At 47.9% G+C, this 19926-nt stretch overlaps 1 protein-coding gene across 3 annotated transcripts in view; it reads left to right on the top strand.

Annotated features, from left to right (window-relative positions):
- Positions 1-11830: 11830 nt before the first annotated feature.
- The window catches only part of TCP11L2 (t-complex 11 like 2), a 44659-nt gene continuing 36563 nt past the window's right edge, over positions 11831-19926 (top strand). The window contains exon 1 of one of the 3 annotated variants that reach the window (XM_036019521.1): positions 11831-11842. The gene's annotated coding sequence lies outside the window, so the exon portion shown is untranslated. Of the gene's footprint in view, positions 11843-16965; positions 17172-19926 lie in introns of those variants that run through there. The other 2 variants (XM_028533431.2, XM_036019520.1) reach the window with 2 other exon arrangements.

Genomic DNA, 19926 nt, shown 5'->3' on the forward strand with positions numbered 1-19926 from the left:
AAACCAGAGCTCTTCATTGAAGAGTCTTTAAAAACAGGGGCGGGGACGACAGGGGATCTCTGTTATCACAACGGATGTTGCCTGTCTTGACCTCGGTTTCGGCAGTTCCTTTACAGCACACGGCAGCCGCGCGTTAGTGAGGCCCAGCTCGGACTGTGAGTCCGGGACGATTGGTTATCAGGACACTCAGACAAGGTCTGACATTGGCGGGACCCGTGTTACCTGCCGCTTATTGTGCTCAATATAATGTCAAGTTTTGTCCTCAAGGTGAACCTGGGAGGTAAATGACCCGTCAGATTTTAGAAAAAGAAAAAGAAAATTAAAGCTCTGAGACGTTGCCCCAGATCCTCCAGCTGATAAGCGGGAGAGCTGGAGGCTGCTATCAGGTTCCTTTGAGTCTAAACTCGTAGCATCTCCCAAAAGCAATAATCTCGGGAAATGCCAGTCGTAACGGTTTGAGGTCTTGGCCTAGTAATTTGAGGCTGGAAACCAAATATTTTCTCTTTTAAGGATATAACCGGGATCTGCCTTCACCCTAGCACAATACACTACTATTAAGTTTAAAGCTCAAATTGGAATCGTTGTCGTGTTCTGGGCCAATATGCTTTAAATTATTTTTTTATTATAACAAAAGAGATACAGGGTCATCCTAACATTTAAAACTCTATGAAGTATACAGTGAAATGAATGTGAATAACCTACAGAAATTTGAACAGACACTTCAGCATAGGAGATCTGCAGATGGTAAATAAGTACATGAAAAACCTACATCCTTAGTCATTAAAGCAAGGAACATTTAAGCCGCCCATCTGAGGAGCTAAAATTAGAAAGTCCGATCACGCCAGATGCTGGCAAGGATTGAGAGACATTGGGACGCCCGTGTAGGGCTGGCGGGATGCGAGTGATACAATCGCTTTGGAAACCGATGTTGCAGTTTCTCAGAAGTTAAACACACACCTCCCAGAGGACGCAGATGTTCGCTCCTGGGTATTTACACAGGAGACTGGCACAGGAATGCGCCCGGCAGCTTTACCTGTCACAGCCAAAAACCGTTAACAAATCCAGATGTCCGTCTGCAGATGAACGATAAGCAAATCATGATACATCCGTGCAATGTAATGCTGTTAAGCAGTTACAAGGAATTGATAATGGATACACTTAACAACGTGGATGAATCTCAGATGAATTTTGCTCAAGGAAGCAAGGCCAAAAATAAGATCTATCGTGTGATTCCAGTTATGTAAAATTCTGGAAAATGCGAACTTTTAGTGACAGGAAGCAGATCAGCGGCTGCCTGGGGCACGGGACAGGGAAGGAGGGTAGATGGGATGCCAGAGGATCGTGAGGAAACTGGTGAGGGCGATGGATACAGTCCCCTGTTGTGACCGGAAAACGTATTGAACTGTACAGTTTAAATCCGTGCAGCTCACTGTAGGCCAGTTATGCCTCAGAAAAGCTGTCACACATGCACGCGAAAGCAGTAGCCCCCAAACCCTTTCTGACCGCTCACGTCAATGTCATGACCATTTTTCTAGGCATTTGCAGAAGGGGGGTCAAATTATACACTCTTCTACAACTTGCTTTTTCACTTGGATTTCTTTTTCAGGTGGGTACACACAAAGCTACTTCATTCCTTTAACTGTCTTCCTGGGAATCCAGGATGCGCATGCTTCGTGGTATTTAATGCGTACTCTGTGGACATTTTGGTGACTTCTAGTTTTTACTGGAGAATTTTTTTTATAGCAATTACAGTTATTTCCAGAGTTGTGAGCACTGGGCCTAGAAAGGTCCTGCTCATGAACAGTCCCCTGCTGGTGCTTTTTCCTATTTTATCCTTTCTCCGTGGCCTCCCCTCTGCACATCCCACCGCCCACAGCCTGCAACCAAGCTGTTCTGGCCTACTTGCTCCACCTGCTGGGCAGTCTAGGAAACTGCCAAGCTTTATTATTTTTCCAAAGGGAGTGGGGGGGCCTTGACCCCACTTTGCCCTTCTCAAACCCAATTTTGCCCCTGGATGCCAGGGGTGACCTTTCTGCATGCAAATACGGTCTTCTCTCTCTCCTTATGAAAACCCATCACCTAAAATAAGCCCTGGCCCCCTTATGGAAGCACGCAAAGTATTAATACTCTGGCCTTTGCCAAGAGTATCTCCAGCCTCAATTTTAGTAATTCCCCTACGGGTACATGTTACTCCAGAAATACATAACCGATTATAGCTCTCTGAAAAGACAGTGCTGCTTCATACATCCATATATTTGTATCTTCCATTTGGTGTGTCACTCTGCCCTTTCCTCTTCCAGGTTTGCCTGGTCAACTCCTATTCAGCCTTCAAAACCCTATGTAAGAGCTGCCTCCTTTGCAGTCTTATCTGTTCCCCCCACTCAGAGTTAACCATTCCCTTCTACCGTGCCTGGCATGAACATCCAATACCACACCTACGACAGTTCATTATAATTACCCGTTTATATGTTAGTCTCTTGCACTACACCAGCTGCCTCACTAAACTAACCCTAACCCCCTCCCTGACTGACCTGGAGGGCCGTGGTCATCCTTACACCCCCAGCATCTTCCATAGTGCCCAGAACGTGGAGAGGGAGGCTTCATAAGCAGACCTGAAATAAAGTCAGCCGGCCACATCTGCAGCCTTGACGGCAACGGTGCCAGCTGCTTCTAATTTTTCTCATGCACGCGAGGCCTGCCAGAGTTAGGGTGCAGTGGGTCCAGACACAGAGTCCAGAGGCTGAGAGCGGTCAGAGGGACCATGCATTTTTAAATCTTTACCAAGTACGTTGTCAAAGGTAGCCACCCCTCGGCTGAGTGTGAAGATCGTTTGAGCTATCTTGAACGTGGCATTCCTCATTCAGCGGTTGGGAAGCAAAGAAAGGTGTGTCTGATGAATGAGTTTCGGGGTTGGCTTGTAGTTTACGGCCTGGTCCCTTTGGGGCCACACGGGGACTGTTCTGGCAAATGAAGAGTCTCCTGACTTTTCCTTACTCCCCCAGGAGAGAAAGTATGGGGTCATCACAGCCTCCCTTTTGCTTCATTGGGGATCCAAAGGAAAATATTTCACCCTTTTACCCAATCATTTAACAAATACGTATTCAGTGCCTACACTGTTTCAGACACTGTTTTAGGCACTCAGGTCCGTAAGTGCATAAAATAATAATCCCTGCCTGCAGACAGCTTAATTCTAATGGAGGAAAGAAGACAGCACTAATAAGTATAAGTAAGTACATTTTGTTTTTATTTATTTCTAGAGAGAGGGGAAGGGAGGCGGAAAGAGAAGGAGAGAAACGTCGACTCGTGGGCGCTCTAACTGGGGACCGAACCTGAAGCCTTCCACTTCGCAGGACGATGCCCAGCTCACTGAGCCACGCTGGTCAGGGCAGTAAGTACCTTTTGCAGCATCCTAGAAGGGACAAAAGAAAGTCGAGCAGGCCATAGGCACCTATAAAGATACACGTATCAGATGTGGGAGCAGAGAGAAGACCCCTGAACTCTCTACTGTGTGAGACGATTTCCTCACTCTTTAAACCAGTCTGAACTGGTCTTTGTCCCTCAACGCCAGAAGCATCCAAACTAAACTGAGGCAGTCTTCTGGGCTAGCCCTTCCCTAACAGCAGCGTTTATCATCCTCTAGTCCCATCTGTTCCCTGGCAAGGAAAATTAATTACGAGGAGCTAGCGGCGTCTCGGTTCCACTTGGGGATTTTCCTGAGGGCCTTTATGACACTGTGTTCCCACTCGTGTACCAGCCCACCACATCCATGCCAGGTCAGCCCCTCCTCGCCATCAGACTGGCAGTCAGAAGGCTGCACCTGGCCCCATAGCCCCAGGCCCGGATTTAAGAGGGACATGCCCAACCCCTGGGCCCAGGCCTGCTCTACCCACGGGGAGCAGCCCCCAGCTCAACCCCAGGACATGCAGCACCGTCTCTAGCCTGGTTCCCGCCACAGCCTCCGAACTGGTCTCTGGCTTTCTTCTGGCCCTACTCTGTTATCCTCGCAGCAGCCAGGGTCATTGTTTTAAAACATCTGTCACATCCTGTCACTTCTCTCCAATTGCTTCTCACCCCTTTCAGGGCCTGGGCCATCTGGCCCCGGGTTAGCTCCGACCTCACATCTACCCCCAAGTTCCTAATTCCCCAGGGCCTCCCCCATCCAGCCCCGCTCCCCCATCACCTCCACCACCACACCTCAGCCACACCTGCTCCCTGGCTAGCCCTTAAGTGTGCCGGTGTGCATCTACCTTAAGCCTTTGCACTTGCTATTCCCACTACCTAGAACTTCCTTTCCCTGGACACCTGCAGGCTCACACCCTCACTTCCTCCAGACTCCTGCTCAGATATAACTTTTGGAAGAATCTAAAGGATTTCTTTCCTGACCAAACTGCCTAAAATAACACCCCAAGCCTGTCTATCTCCTTATCCTGCTTTGTTTGTCAGCATAGCACTTGTCACACATGAAATTATGTGGATCCGTTTATTTATTTCTGTGCTGCCTGCCTTCCACGACTAACGTGCGAGCTCCTTGAGGGCAAGGACTTTGCCTACTTTGTTCACTGCTTGGCCCTCCAGATACAGAGAGTCCCTGGCACGTAGTAGCTGCTCAACAAATCTTTGCTGAATGAATGAATGAATGAATGGTACCTTGCCTGACTCTACCTCGCTCCACCACCAAGAAAGGACATTCACACCAAGACATACATTCTTTCAAAGCCTCTTCTTCCTCTCCACTGTTCTTCTGACATTTACTGTATTTTTCAGACCATAAGACGTGCCTAAGTTTTAAAGGATGAAAATAGGGGAAAATTTTGAAGCAAAAAATGTGGTAAAATATTTAATAATATAAATAACATAATATTTCACCAACGTAAATGTAAACAGAACTCAGCATCAGCATTAACAACCATTATTCCTCCCAAATTGGGGGGGGGGGGGAGTGCATCTTATAGTCCGAAAAACATGGTATATCTTTAGAAAAGCTTGGCTTCCATTTTCTCTTTACAGTCCATTAAAGAAAAAATATATAGTTCTTTTTTTTTTAAGTCATGCCTGATTAGTAATCTGATTAGTGCCAAAGTTCTTGGGCTGTGCACTGAAAGAAGTGTCTGCAGGAGGCCACACTGTGTCAGAACTGGGGGAAGACCTTGGAGCTGAGGCTCCAAGCATGAGCACCCAAGGGTGTGAGCAGGGTCAGGGAGGGGGCTCAGCTCCCGTCTCTGCATGGAACCCAGCACAGAGTTTGGAAGATTTGACAGCATCCAGAGGTTGTGTGTTTGGCATGGACTGGGGCTGTCCCACGGCTGACAGTGGCAGAGTTGTCCACGCATCTCCGTGAGCAGTAGACCCGGGCACTCAGGAACCCGAGGAGGAGGGGACAAGCAGGGCTGATGCCGTGCAGTGTTTACACGCTCCGAGGCACACGTGACTGCTCGGGAGTAACTGGGAGATGCTTTAAAGGAGGCTCATTTCCAGCAACACAGCTGGTAGGCAGCCATGCTATCGTAATTTGAGCGCAAAATGGAAATGTGACCTCTTTTTGAATGCATCTGCTTGTGAGGGTAGGGACTATGGGGTTATACCTGGGGCAGGGGGAACATGAGTTGGGAATCAGAGTTAGACATAAAAATGAACCAGGTTAGACATAAAAATGACTTCAAAGTCATGGAGAGAATCAGGATGTCCTTAGTAAACACACCCCAAATTTTGTAACTTCTGTCCCATTTTCCTTTCCTCAGATTAGCTCTTCCCTCAAACACCGGCACGTAGGTATTGTTCCAAAAACTATATTCACTTTTTTTCAGTTGTGTTTCATTACTAGAATCGTGTCCTTTTTTTTTTTCATTGCAACCAATCGGCATTGTGAAGATATTATTGCTGGAATCGTGTTCTGTGAGTCACCTGAGGAACTTCCAGTCCTTCGTATGCAGTCAGGTGTTCTTGCAAAGCATCCCTGAACATCGTTGGAGCATCACTTGTTTATAAAGCAGAAACTTCTCAACAGTGAGTTGCCTATTTTTTTTTAATTTGCTTTAGCACTAGTGTTTATGAGGAGCAGAATGATCTTGCTTCATCTGTTTGCTGTGACCTAGAAAATTCTGCCTTTGGAGAAAAGAAGACTGGGGAAGGGAGGGGCTGGAAAGGATGGGCCGAAGGGTGACCCCGGTGTGCTTGGGATGACAGCATCCATCTATCTGCTGCAGGCAAGTGGGTGCTGGACGGGAGCCATGATAAAGACCATTAATTCTGACCCACGGTGCCCAGTGGATTAAGAGCATGTCCTGCCCTTTCAACATTTGATTCTCTCTTCCAACTGCTCCAGACTGCCTCAAAACAACTTAATGGAAAAATAGCAAATTAGCAAACTATGCACATGAGTGTGTGTGTGTGTGTGTGTGTGTGTGTGTGTGTTGGGGGAGGCAGGCTTGATCATTTAACTAACACTGTTTTGAAAGCTTACTGTGGCCAAAGCTCTGCCGGAAGAGCTAGAAATAAAAGGGGGGGTGGTGGTTACAAAGGTGAGGTAAGTCAAACTTGGCCCCTACCTTTAAGACACTAAACATCCAGAGGGGAAAATGAATATCAACAGCAACTAATTCCAAACGGGTGTTCTCAGGAGCACCTGAGGTCACTTTCACACCTGAGATTTTATTATTCTATTTATCCATTCAACAAATATGCATTCAGGTCGCCTAAGGGAAACTGAAAGAGGGCCAGGAGCAGAACAGAGAAGGTTAATTACTTCCAAATGTGGGGCTGCCGAAGGTTACATTGCAGATGGCATCCAAGCTGAATCTTAAGCGATGAGTAGAAATCTGGGAGGCAAGTCTGCGGGAACAATGGCAATGCAAAAAAGGGGTAGGGTGTAAGTAACAGTGTGACCACAAACTCAAGGACCGATGGGTGGTTTAGTGTCCCTAACGCCTACGTGTGGTTTGTGGGAGTTCTAAAACATGTCCAAAAACTCTCTGAAGCCCCTGCCACAAAGGGTGGGATTTGACTCCCCTCCCCTTGTATATAGTGGGGGTTTTTAACTAAAAGAATGTGGTGGAGGTGACGCTGTATGATTTCCGAAGCCAGGCTGGAAAAGGTGATACCATGGTGCAGTATCCACCTGGCTCTCTCAGGCCGTGTGCTTGGGGTACCCACGTGTGAGAAGTGCAGCTACCCTAAAGCCGCCAGTCTGGAGAGACCACGTGGAGAGGGCACACAGCGAGACTGAGAGATGGCCCAGAAGCCCCAGCTGTTTGAGTCTTCCCAGCATCCACCGCCAGGCACGCAAGTGTGCACGTGTGCAAACTGGCCAGTGGTGCTTGCCCTCTGCCTTCAAGTCTCCTAGCGGAGGGGCCGCTTGTCGTGGAGACAGATGAGCCTGCCCTACTGGGTCCTATTCAAACTCTGACACCCTAGAGTCGGCAAGTATAATGAAAGGCTGTTTTATGTCACTAAGTTTTGGGGTTAATTTGTTACACAGCCATGGTAACTGGAGAAAATGGGCTGAGAGAAAAGGCAGAAAGAGTCGGTTGCTGTCTGGTCAGTGAAGTCCTTGAAATCCATGTTAATTAGGAAGTTTGGATTTTACTTGGGGAGGGGGTACCTAATAGTAGTTGAGCAGGGATGTGGCATAATGACATCTTATGACATGGTTCTCCAACATTTTTTGTGCGGATAACTTCACATTTCCTTGAAGGCTTGTTGGCAGTGGAGAAAGGAGGAGGAAGAAGAGTACAAGGCCTCGGGTCCCTGAGGAAGGTGGTGTGGAGGGAGGCAGAGGCACCACCTCTGTGGGGCTCTCTCGCCTCCTTGGGAAATGCCAGAAAACATGGAAAACAGCCCTGGCTGGCATAGCTCAGTGGATTGAGCATGGGCTGCGAACCAAAGTGTCACAGGTTCGATTCCCAGTCAGGGCACATGCCTGGGTTGCAGGCCATGACCCAGCAACCACACATTGATGTTTCTCTCTCTCTCTCTCTCCCTTCCCTCTCTAAAAATAAATAAATAAAATCTTAAAAAAAAAAAAGAAAACAAACATGGCGGGCGGGACTAGCTGAGATCTGCCACTAGGTACAAAGCCATTGTTTCAGGACCTGAATGTAAGACCAAGGGCTAGTCCTCCCTCCTTCCTCCTTTTCCACAGGATTAAGAAAGTGTAGGTTGGTGAGCCTTAGGCAAAGGGAAAGCAACTAAATCAAATGTGGAATGCAGCCATTAGCTCTTGGTACACACTGCTATTTCTCACCTCTGTGCCTTTTGTCAGAGCCCTTACCTAGAACATTGAACTCCTTTTCTTCTTCTAGCCAACTCCTCCCTCAAGACTGAGCTGTAGGAGAGCTCATTCATTCATTCATTCATTCACACACAATATTTATGAGGAACCAAGTCATGCAGCAGACACAACACCAGGCACTGAGGAGACAGACGGAAAAGACTGAAGCAGCCCCCACCTGTGTAGAGGCCAGTGGAAGGAACAGATGTGATAAGGTACAGGCACCCCTCAGAGATATTGCAGGTTCGGTTCCAGGCCACCACCATAAAATATTGCAATAAAGCACGTTGTAATCTTTTTCCTAGTGGAGGGTCTTGCCTTCAATTTGTAAAACCACACCACCTATGAAGCTCAATAAATGAAATACAACAGAGCAAGGTGTGCCTGCATATAAATGATGTGGCGGTGGTATCGCTTCCATCTGCAGCCCCAAGAAAATGGATGACAACTACCCCCAGGTTCTTGAGAAAGACAGATGTCAGACTCCTCAGGCAGGGCTTGCAGATGGGATGGTCAAAACCAGCTGTGAGGCTCTTGGCTCCTCATCCACTCAAAGGTGGAAAGTGCTAGATTTAGAGAAGCCAGGAGGGACATAGCACATAAAGGGTCATGGAAGTTATGGAAGGGGGTGAGGGTGTCTGTGGAGGAGATGTGGGTGGGGTGAGGACAAAAGAGTGACAAATGCACCCTTCGGGAACACCATCACCCAAAGGGCTCATGGGGGAAGGAGATCCTGCAAAGACCGAGATGGAACAGACAGAGAAGTGAGAGAGTGCGACATGCAGGGACAAAGCAAAAAATGTGTTCGAAGACGGGCAGAGAGTTCAAACGATGATGTATACTATACAGAGATCTAGTAGGCTGAGGCCTCAGAATTCACTGTTGGATGTGGCAACATGGAGATTTTCCAGGAAGCTCCCTCCTAGTTCTCGAATTAGCCTAAATGCACCCCTTCTGTGCTCCCTTGGCATCCTGGGTGTTTTTAAATTAATAGTCTCTTGAAATGGTCTCTCTGTGTGTTATCTGTGTTATTCTTTCCCAACAGACCATGGCTCTTTAAATGTAAATCAATTGAAATGAAATAAAACTCAACATTGTATTCCTAGGTTGCAGTAACCCCATTTTTAATTCTCTTTTTTTTTCTTAGAGGGAAAGAAACATCAATGTATGGTTTCCTCTCACGTGGCCCCCACTGGGGACCCAGCCTGCAACCCAGGCATGTGCCCTGACTGGGAATTGAACCGACAACTCCTTGGTTCACAGCCCGCACTCAGTCCACTGAGCTACACCAGCCAGGGCCTAATTCTTTTTTTTTAAAGATCGTATGTATTTATTTTTGGAGAGAGGGGAAGGAAGGGAGAAAGAGAGGGAGAGAAACATCGATGGTTGCCACTAGTACATGCCCCAAAAGGGGACTGAACTCACAACCCAGGCACATGCTCTGACTGGGAATCGAACCAGCAAACTTTTGCTTTGTGGGATGACACCCAACCCACTGAGCTACCCATTTCAGGGCACATTTTACATTCTTAATAGCCACATGTGGCTTGAGTATATTGAGATGATAGAATACCTCTGAGGCAGGATAGTAAGAAGCTAAGAAAATTCCTTCGCAAGTGGAATGGGGAAACTGAGACAGCTAAACAAACTGGTCGAGCAATTTACTGCCGGATACTGATCACCTCCCCAGCAATAACATCTAGGCCTCAGCTGTATTTCAGCTCTAGGCCCAGAAACGCAGCAAAACCAAGTGGGCAACGCCAGGACCAGCTGCAATGACTAATGATCCCCTGCTCTGTCACTGACCAATCAGTGGGGACCATGACCCTGAAAGGCACACCTGGAAAACTAATGACTAGTCTGCTGAAATCCTCCCCTGAGACCTCCCCCAAGATTCCTGCCTGCAAGAGAGAGAAAAGGCCTGTGAGACAAAGGACCCAGCTCTTGCTCTCCCTGCCGGGAGCATGCCCATGCCTTTCCCTTCCCCCTCTCCTTCCCCTACAGGTGTGCATCTCCTAAACTCTAATGGACCCCACAAGACTTGCAACCAGGGGAGCAATGGGCAGCAGCAGCTGTTCCTGGGCCAAGCCCTTGAACCTGTCCCCCAGGCCCACTTCCTCTGAATTCCCAGTGAGCTGACAGCAGCCTGCCCTTGGCTCACTTCTTTCCCATAACGTTTCTAGAGAGTCAAAGCAGCCCCACCTAGGTCTCTCCTGTCGCTTCTTCTGTGCTAAGCCCTTTCTTGTTTCCCTGTCCCCAGCTTTAATAAATGCACCCTTAAAATCACCTGGACTTGTGACATCTTTCCTGCATGATGTCAGGAACCCACACGCTACCAGCTGGCTCGAGGCAGACCCACTCAGGGCCCAGTCCCTGTCTGGCGACATCTCTGTCACCGGGGAACGTTGTATCCGAACGTTGTATCCATTGCTTGTATAGTAAATAGTAATAATGGGACTACTAGTTGGGAAGCTGGATCACCAAAATGACAAATGCCCCCCCCCAACACCCCCATTTTACTCCTGTAAAGATAAAGGTGTATGTATATCGAGTGGTGGAACTTGGCTACGGGCCCTCTGGTCGGTCTGAATGGAGAGAACAGCATCTTCCCACTGTACTGCATTTGCACTTTGTACTGTGATGGATTTGCTCTCTGAAAACTTTGATCTATGTATACTTGTAAATTTAAAAAGAACTTTTTAAATGTGTAAGTATAATCAAGGTAGCCTTCCCCTAAATAAAGAATTCAGCTTAAGCGTTGACATTCACTTGCACACAATCACGTTGTGCCCAGCTTCTCGGGACTTGCCGATTAGATGCAAGCAGTTGTCCTGTGACACGAACAAGGTCACGGCCGAGATCTCTCTTAGGAAATCTCCCAGAAATGCCTTCCCGTTGCTCTTCACTGCAAGCTTTCTTGTCGTCAGATTGACTTCTTTTTTTTCCTTTGCTTTGTACGTACATGAGACACGCACACACAGAGATTCATGTTTTCACAGGGTTGGCAGCATCTCATTGTTCTTGCTCTCTGAAAGGCACAGCCACGCCAGTTCCTGGTCCAAGCACCCTTCCAGAGGAATGGAATGTGGAATGTGATTATAAATACTTCGGGCACGTAGTTGATAGCGTGCCTGTTGACGTGTGGTTATGGAAATTAGATAGTTACGCCAATAGGTAATGCTTTGCCTGTGACACTGCATGTGTGTGTGTGTGTGTGCAGAAGCCGTGAAATAAGTTCCGGTTTCTATTCCTGACCTGCCCATTCAGTGAGTCACTGAGTAGCCCTTTGGTTACCCAGACCCTCAGGGCCCTCATAAACTGTGAGGGCTAAAAAAAAAAAGAAAGCTTTTCCTCCCACCTTCTACGTTCTTTTAGATAGGCTAATGATCAAATGAACAGAGACAGGTTAACAGAAAAAACTCAAAATTTTAATACATGAGCGTGGAAAATTCGCCTAAGCATGAAAATTCCCCAGACAGTAGGGCAACATCGAGTATATAAGACTCTTTGGACAAAGGGGAAAAGGGGAGGGAGGGGCATTAGATCTCAGAAGTGAGAAAGGGAAGCTCACAGGTAGTTGGGGGAGAGCAGCGCACAGGTGGCAGGAGACTTCTGGCTGGACAGCTCAGAGACAGTGGGGCGCACAGGGCAGTGGGCTGACAGGCTGCTGCCCAAAGCCCTCCTATCTCCCACATTTAATTCACGTTAGGCTAAGGCGGACATTCTAAGATTTCCTTCCTGAAGCAGGTTTTTCTGTCTGAATCTCTTGGACAGGAAAGGGGGGTGGTTTGAAGTTTCTTTCTGAGTCTTATTTCTTAAGAAACAGCTTAAAATCAATATCCCCAAAAAGGCAACTTCAGGGTGGAAGAACTTTCGTTCCCTTCAATACCTCCTACTAGGACCCTCAGGAACTCAGCTAAAAGCTACTGTGCCGCTAAAGACCCCAAATGTTCAGGGCTCTCAGTTTTTCACCCTCACAAGTTGTTCTAACTAAAGTCCCACACCACTTTGGGGGAGAATGCCTGTTCAGTGTGTCGTCAAAGGAAGGAAACCCTCAGAAATCACAGGTAGGGGCAAAACCGTGTCTGAAAAATACAAGTAAATGCCATACGCTTTGACTTTCTAAGAATTGGGTTTGAAGGGAACTCCTTAAAAAAGTAAAGATTCGTATTTTCCCACTCAGCATAAATGATGTTGACATGCCGTAGAATTTTAAATTAAATTATCTTTTAAAAATAATAAGGGCCTTTTGCAAATCTATCCCTTTCTGTAATTTATATGGAAAGCTCCATTTGTTTTCATGACTTCGAAAATATGAATAAAAGGGAGATGGGAAAGTTATGTATTGTGCAGTGTAATAGCCTACCACCACTAAGGCGTATTTAGGGGGGAATGCAATGGTAAGAGTGGTATCATCGCACTGGCACTGTGAAATTGTATTAGTGATGCCTGAATGAATACATTCTCACGGTAAAAGAAATAAGCCATTTGCATGTGCATAGAGTAAATCAGAAACATCTCCCAACTTGCCTCTTAAACAGTTTAGAGAGTAACTTTTTAGTCCGCTTCTATGCATTTCATTCATAAAGAATACATGTATGTACTCTCAAGTGCAAGTTCTCTATCAGGCGTAAACGGTATCACCACATAATCATTGTTTTAACTCATGGTTTGTTTGTTTTTTTATGTTGGACCTGGTCTCTGAAGACGCATTTTTACATCTTTTCCTTTTTGCCTTCTAAGTTTTGTCTCTTATTTCAGAAGCTCTTCCCTCACTGGTTTTCTCATGTACGTTTAAATTGGAGATCAAGCTATTCAAACACAATTGGGCTGTGAAGGCATTCAGGAAAGGGCTGCCTGATGGTCAGCGATGGGGTCAAGAGCAGGACTGTCTTGGCCAGGGCTCTGAATCATCACCTCTTCGGCTTCCTCTGGGTGCTTCTCCGAGCATCGCATCGTCTCCTAGGCCCCTCCCACTTCCTGCCCAGAGCTGCCTTCACAGCTGGCTCACTCGTTTTTTTGCTTTGTAGGGGACAGCAGTGGTTTCCAGGTAAGTGGAGGGGAGCCCAGGAAGGGTAAAGGGAGGGTATTAGGAATATTATCTCTTTCAGTATGTGGGGGTTCAGGGTTTGGGGCTATATTCAAGGTGTGAGGGTACAAACAATTGGAATGAGAAATAACTTCCAATTTTATGCTTAATTCAGTTCAGTGGAGTCAGAGGAAAAACTGGTTTTGGTGCTTTGGAAACTTAATCAAGCATTAACAGTTTGATTAACTGTCAAAAGTGGTCAATGATCTAAACCCACTTTCTATTCAAGATAAAAAGAAAAAAATGACAAAATCTGCCAAGAAGTGTGGTTGAATTTTGAACATACAGTGACCAATTTTCTAGTTTGTGTATCAGCAAAATTATTTTTATTCCTTTCACTTTATGCTGCCCTCCCCCACATTACTGAATTTTAGCCTTTCCTAGCAGCTTAAGATGAATGGGGTGGGGGAGGAGAAGAAGAGAGATGAGGTTCCATTCAATCAACTTGTCTACTTACAATGCAGTCCTATTTTGTGTGAGAGGTTAGGTTCCAAAGGGCCACCTTAAGGTCATAGTTATGTACAGTCAAAGTTATCACTGAAAGTTCCTTCAATGGCTCCCAAGAACTGTGACACACCCACTTCTTTTTCTTTGTATTTGCGGACAGGTTAAGGGAAAATAAGTACCTTTAAACAGTAAACTCAAAATCTGTGCGGTGAGATCAGGGCCAGCTAGGTAATTTTTGAGGTCCAGTGCAAAACAAAAATGTGGGGCTCCTTGTTAAAAAAATTATTACAAATGTCAAGATCACAGCAGCAGAGCATTAAACCAACTGTGGGGCTCTTCCAGGTGGAGGGTCTTATGCAACAGGATGGGCTGCACATCCATAAAGCCAGGCTGGGTAAGAAGCTTGGAACAAAAGGAGAGGCTTGGAAATGGAGATCAACTCAGGAAGAGAAGCCTTAAAACTCCCATAGAGAGAATAGGGGCAAAATCACTGTCCGTGTTTAAATTATTCTCTTGTGTCTTCTACACCTTTGTCCCATCTGAGTAGTCTAGTTGAACTTGCATTATGCTAAATCAGCGCAAAATGCAGTTCCGTTATGCAAGTTCAATGGTTGAAGAATTGCAAATCATATTAAAACAAAAGTTTTGGATTTTCTGATTTTTTTCCCCTCAAGGATTCATTGTAATTTAAAATTCAGGTGTGTAAAAGGAAAATTAGTATCTACATTTCTTTACTGAGCAGAATTTTTGACATGCCCTTACTTACCAAAAGCAAAATAGCAAATTTAGTCTATTGTGTAGTTGGTAGGAAAAAAAACCGAACTGTATTACCATGAGTTAGTTCCCCAGGTGGGCTCCCCAAAAAGCTAGAAAAATTAGGTGTGATAACATCTTATTCAAATAAAAGCTTCTTCTTCATGTTTACTTCCTAAAGAGGTTGCCTTTCAGACATTTTTTCCCCCCAGCAGGTCTTGAACATAATATGAGCAAGGAGGATTTTATTCTAAGACTGCCTAAGCAATCTGAGCAAGAATGAGACACAAGGCTTATTTTGAAAAGGGACTGCATAATATTTTACAGCACTATATATTTTTTCAAAGTGTTTTTAATATCCAAGTTAGGCTAAGGGCAGTTGGTCAGATAATTGACCAAAAAGTTTGCAGATAGCAAGTTATTTAATGTCAAAGTAACAGAAGATTGTGTTTCCAAGATATTTTCTCTCCCTGGCTTGAGTCTCTGATGCTACCCCACCTCTCCCACCTCAAGGTTCTCAACTCAGCACGTTGAAACTTGATTTACCTGCTTTGGCGAAAATTGCTTCCTTATGGTGTTGAGAGTTACCTAGTGGAGCTTTATGCCCGGGGTCAAGCAGCTGGTCACCCAAGTAGACTGGTCAACTCTTTTGACTCATGCTCATCTGCTCCAAGTTATGCAATAAAGCAAAACAATACTTAAGCTCCCACAAAGCTAAACAAAGGAAGCAAAGCTGCAATGTGTCATTGTCACAGTGTTCAGAAGTTTGAGGGGTAGTTTTAGTTAATCTTTCTATTGTGGAGACTTTAGGGTGTTGATGGCAGTTGTTGTGTGGTGGTTGTTATTTCACAGGAGTCGAAATTGGAGGCATCTGTTATTCTGACTGCTGATTCCAACAAACTGTATAACCAGGGCATGCAAGAATCTGGAAGGGAACTTGGGTAGCAACAGTATTTTGTCATCAATCTCTTGATTTGTATCAGGCTGTATATTTTTAGAGAAGGGAGGAGAGAATGGCATCAGGAGACACAAATGTATACTGATCATCAGATAAGTTGGCTCAGAGTGGTTTGCCAAAGAGTTTCAGTAACTAACACTAATTGACTGCTTAGTGTGTACAGCTCTAACCATTCAGTCGATCTCATTTCATCCTCACCATAACCCAATGAGACAGTCGTCACCACTATCCCCATTGACCAAGACCTCATGGGTAGTAAACGCCAGAGCCAGGGTTTGAACTCAAGATGAATCCCTATTATAACACTGAATTATTCCACTTAGGATAACTGCCTTTCTCCCCTCCTTTAAAATGTTGCCTATCTGGTTTTTTTCCTAGAACCAATTTTGCCTCCGCAAGCCAGATTGATTTCAACACTAAATAAAAATACTCCAGCCTATATAAAATGTACTTACATTCCTGCATGAAACAATCTCCTCAGTAACACCAATTTACACCCGGCTGAGGATGGAGTGGTTTTCATGTGCGAGATTGGGGGAAGGGTGTTTCTGTACACCCTGAAGCACACCCACAAGAGCGAAGCATTAGGCCCGACAGCACAGAGCCCGTCCTGGCACTGTCTATTTACATTAACAAATGTCGAAACTTCTCCAGGGCAGAGAGTTAGGTGCTGCCAAGAACGCTTAGGGGAAGTGAGATGCTTTATCTTTTGCATGCACACAAGTTTACTCTTCAGAGAGCCTGAGTGGGTGTGACGCCCAGGAGTTAATCGTCTAGTCCAGCCGTATGCAAATCTGGACCCGTGTTTATGTGGAGGTGCAGACACAAACGTGGGCGACACGGTTGGTTGCTGACGTGCGTGGAAACGCACTTGCCACACTGTTGTTTGGGCTGTTTCTGTGTCAACGGTGTGACAGTGAACACCCAATTCGGATCACCCCGTCTAGATAGGGGGGTTACTCGGGTGGTAGAAGTTCCACCTGCGGTCGGGGAGCTTGCAGCAATGTCCACACGATAGTGCATGCACGGGGATCCCAAGAGGGTCAATCCAGTGCTAGAAGCCGAGCCTCCGGCTCCGCCGCGCCCCCAGCGACTTGCTCCTCTCCCCTGCCTTGCCCCCAGTTTAGCCCCGCCCCCCAGCGCGCGGCCTGGCCCCGCCCCCAACGCCCAGCGCTCGCGGCTGCTCGGCTGCCCCAGTTCCGTAAACACTTCTCTCCCCGCCCCCAGGAGCCTCCGGACTGCACTACTCCCGGGCCGCGGGGGGCGTGTTCCCGCTGGCACCCCGAACACCTTCAGTCGGAGCTCCCCTCCGCTCCTGTCATCCTAACGTGTGTCCGCACGTTCTGTAGTGAGTGAATCCCGTCCGGGCTCCGCCAGCGGAGCCTGAAACGCCCTGACTTCCCCGCGGCCCTGTGCTGTCTCCCCCCCCACTCGCCCGCCACGTGATGGTCGCGCCGTGGCTGTCTCCGCAGAGTCCCTGCCGGCCCTTTAAATTCAGCGTGGGGCGGGGGTGGGGGGGACAGGGAGGCTGGAGGTGGTGGGACGGGGCAGTGCTCCAGGTGCTTGTGCCGGCCTGGGCGAGGGACACGCGGAGACCCTTGCCCCGGCTGCACGCAGTCGCGTTCCTCCACCGCCTGTCTCCGCGCGGGGCCCGGTGCGTATGCGTCCCGGGGGAGGGGTCGCCAGCTCCCGGGTGAAGGGCCCGGGGGGACGGAGGGGGACACGTTGGCTTGGGGCAGCGGGAGCCTCCCCGCTCCGCGGTAGAACGCAGTCCTGAGACGCCAGGCCAGGGGCGTTAAAGCCCGGCCCCTCGCTCCCGCCAGTCCTCTGGTTTGACCTCGCACTGCCGTCCCGCGTGGCAGCGGGGCGCGCGGGCAGCCGCGGCGGGCGGCGGGGTGGCCGCGGGGCTCGGGTCCCGGAGGCCGCCGGGTCGCTGCCGCTGGGCGGCTGTGTAACATCTCGCTGGGCCCGTGCCAGCGACCGCTCTGCGAGCGGCGGCGCACCACCTCTCCGGGAAGGGACACACTCTCGCCCGCGACCCCCGGCCTCGCAGGAGGGGGCGAACCGAGCCGTCGTGAGGGCCGAGCGGGGCCCGAAGCCCGTGTTTGGGGTTTGTTGCCCGGGTTTCCCCGGCGCTATGCTCTGCCTCCGCTGTCCCCTCCCCCAAGGGTTTGTTTTGACAGGAAACTGCTGCTGGAGTGGAGAGGCTAGGGGAGGACGTGGGTATGTGTGTCTGTGTTTGGGGGCGAGGGGCGTTAGTCTGAGCGGACTCCGGCGCGTCCCCTCGAGGGTGCCCTCGCTGGGGGAGCCAGCCAGGCCCGGGGTCCAACCCCCGGCTTCTCGGGGACTGCTGGTGCTTCCCAAAGCCTCTCCTCTTGGTGGCACCCCTGGGGTTAACAGGGATGATTTGAGGTGGCACGTGGACAAACGAACGTGATTATGTGTTCTGTGTTTTCGTGGGTATTACGAAAAACTGTTCCATTAACCGAGCGATTTCACAATGATACAAAGTTTCCTTTTCAATGCAGTGTATTTAAACGCATAAATCAGGTGAAGAGAAGGAGAAGTGATTGATAAATTAGTGTACGGGTGAGGAGGGCAACATGGAAACAGGCATGAGGAATGGTACTCAAATGATTAAAGTTTGGGAAATACTGCCTGGGATGGCTGTCCTGTTACTTTTACCTTGAAGAAGCTAGACAAATTGTCCTTGTCCCCAGTACCCCACCGGTCCCCAAGATCCCCATGGTCTCATGACCTCCAGCGTAGAGGTCCTGCTCTTTGCTACCAGCCAACGGTAGGTAATGAGGTTACAGCAGTGTTTCCTACTTTAGGGGGCTCCCTGCCTGCCTTTCCCCCTGGCCTCCAGGGTTCATACATCACCTTGGCAGCCTGCAGAGGTGGCCTGACTCAAAGTGGCCCCGGGCTACAGATACCCAGTCATGTGTGGGAGCAGCTTCAGTGCCATTTTGTGGGGGGCCGAGGGCCCCAGAGGGCACAGGTACTAAAACAGGGCATCCGGGGTGGGAGGAGAAGTGTTTCCAAGAATGAGAAGTGCCTAGAAACCCTCCTCCCTGATGCTGTCATGTTAGATGTGCTGTGAACATCTGCTGTCTTAGACAATGACTGGCTTGTTGGCTTTATCTAGCTCTCTGTTGGCTCTCGTATGATGAAGACCACTGTTCTCCAGCTGAATGGAGCAAGCACCTATCTCTCTGCTCTGTGGTTTTTGCTTTGCTGGGAATGAGTAACAGAGCCTTTTAGCCCTGCTGTTTGGGCCTGGTTCTAAAGCAGCATTTTGCAGAAGACGGAGATGTTCCTCACCATCTGCAGTTTTTCTTCCAAGCCCAGACTTACTCCACCCACTTCTTGTCCTGTACTACGCATATGTAAATGGTTTTCCAGGTGCCTGATGCAGACTGGGTCTTCAAAGATGATCTCCACTAGATGTTTCTTGAAATGTCTCTTTTCTGTGACAACCTTAACTGGATGGGTTCCATTCCTCGGGGCACTTCTGGGTAATCTGAACAATTCACTTTGAAATCTTTTTGACTTAACACTAGTTGTGAGCAGTTAACCCTTTTGATATTTGAGTTTTAACTTGGGCTTTTGCAGTGCTTAAAGAATGGCTCCCTGATGGAGGATTTTCAGTCTCTCCAGTGGGGTGGTTGAGAGTTATTTTGGACAGTAGACTCTTTCAGCGATGCCCTTCACGGTGTAGCACTTGAGCAGCCACCCGGGGGTAAGGTCAGCTTGCTGACACATGTGCATATGTTCCCGCGGTGATAGGTAGATCGATTTGGCAGAGTGAGAATGGAAAGAATGAGCAGCACGCCAGATTTTCTCCAGCCATCCTGGAGTGACAGAAAGCCTGGGCTGCTGCCTGCTGCTGCTGCTGCTGCTGCGAGTTCTTGGGCAAGTTATTTAACCTCCCTGAGCCTCAGGTCCTTACCTATAAAATGGGGGTAATAGCGATACCTTAGTTAGCAAGGCCATAATGAAGATTCAAGGAGAGAAAACTTTTAAAGCACTTTTCATGGGGGCTGAGTCATAATAAACACCTAAATAACTCTTAGCTTTACTTGCTATCATTTGCTCTCAGTGAGCATTGAGAGGGTGAAGGGACACAGTGTAACTGTGAGTCTTTGCTAGTCTGAACTACTGGTGCCTTAGAAATGTGTTGATTTTCTAAGGCACTGGGCATAGCTCCTTCCTTCAGGCTGCTTCAAATGTAGTGGGAGACAGAGATGCAGAAACAACTATAGTACTTCAAGTGGCTGCATAGTGAGAATATGAGTAATGTGAGCGAGGCAGACGAGAAGGGAAACCCAAGTTGTCTTATTCAGTAAGAGCGTGGCTTAATTTGTTCATCAGTGATACTCAGAGAGTCCCGCTCTGTCCCAGGAAAAGCTC

This window comes from Phyllostomus discolor, chromosome 2, assembly GCF_004126475.2.
Source record: "Phyllostomus discolor isolate MPI-MPIP mPhyDis1 chromosome 2, mPhyDis1.pri.v3, whole genome shotgun sequence".
NCBI lineage: Eukaryota > Metazoa > Chordata > Mammalia > Chiroptera > Phyllostomidae > Phyllostomus > Phyllostomus discolor.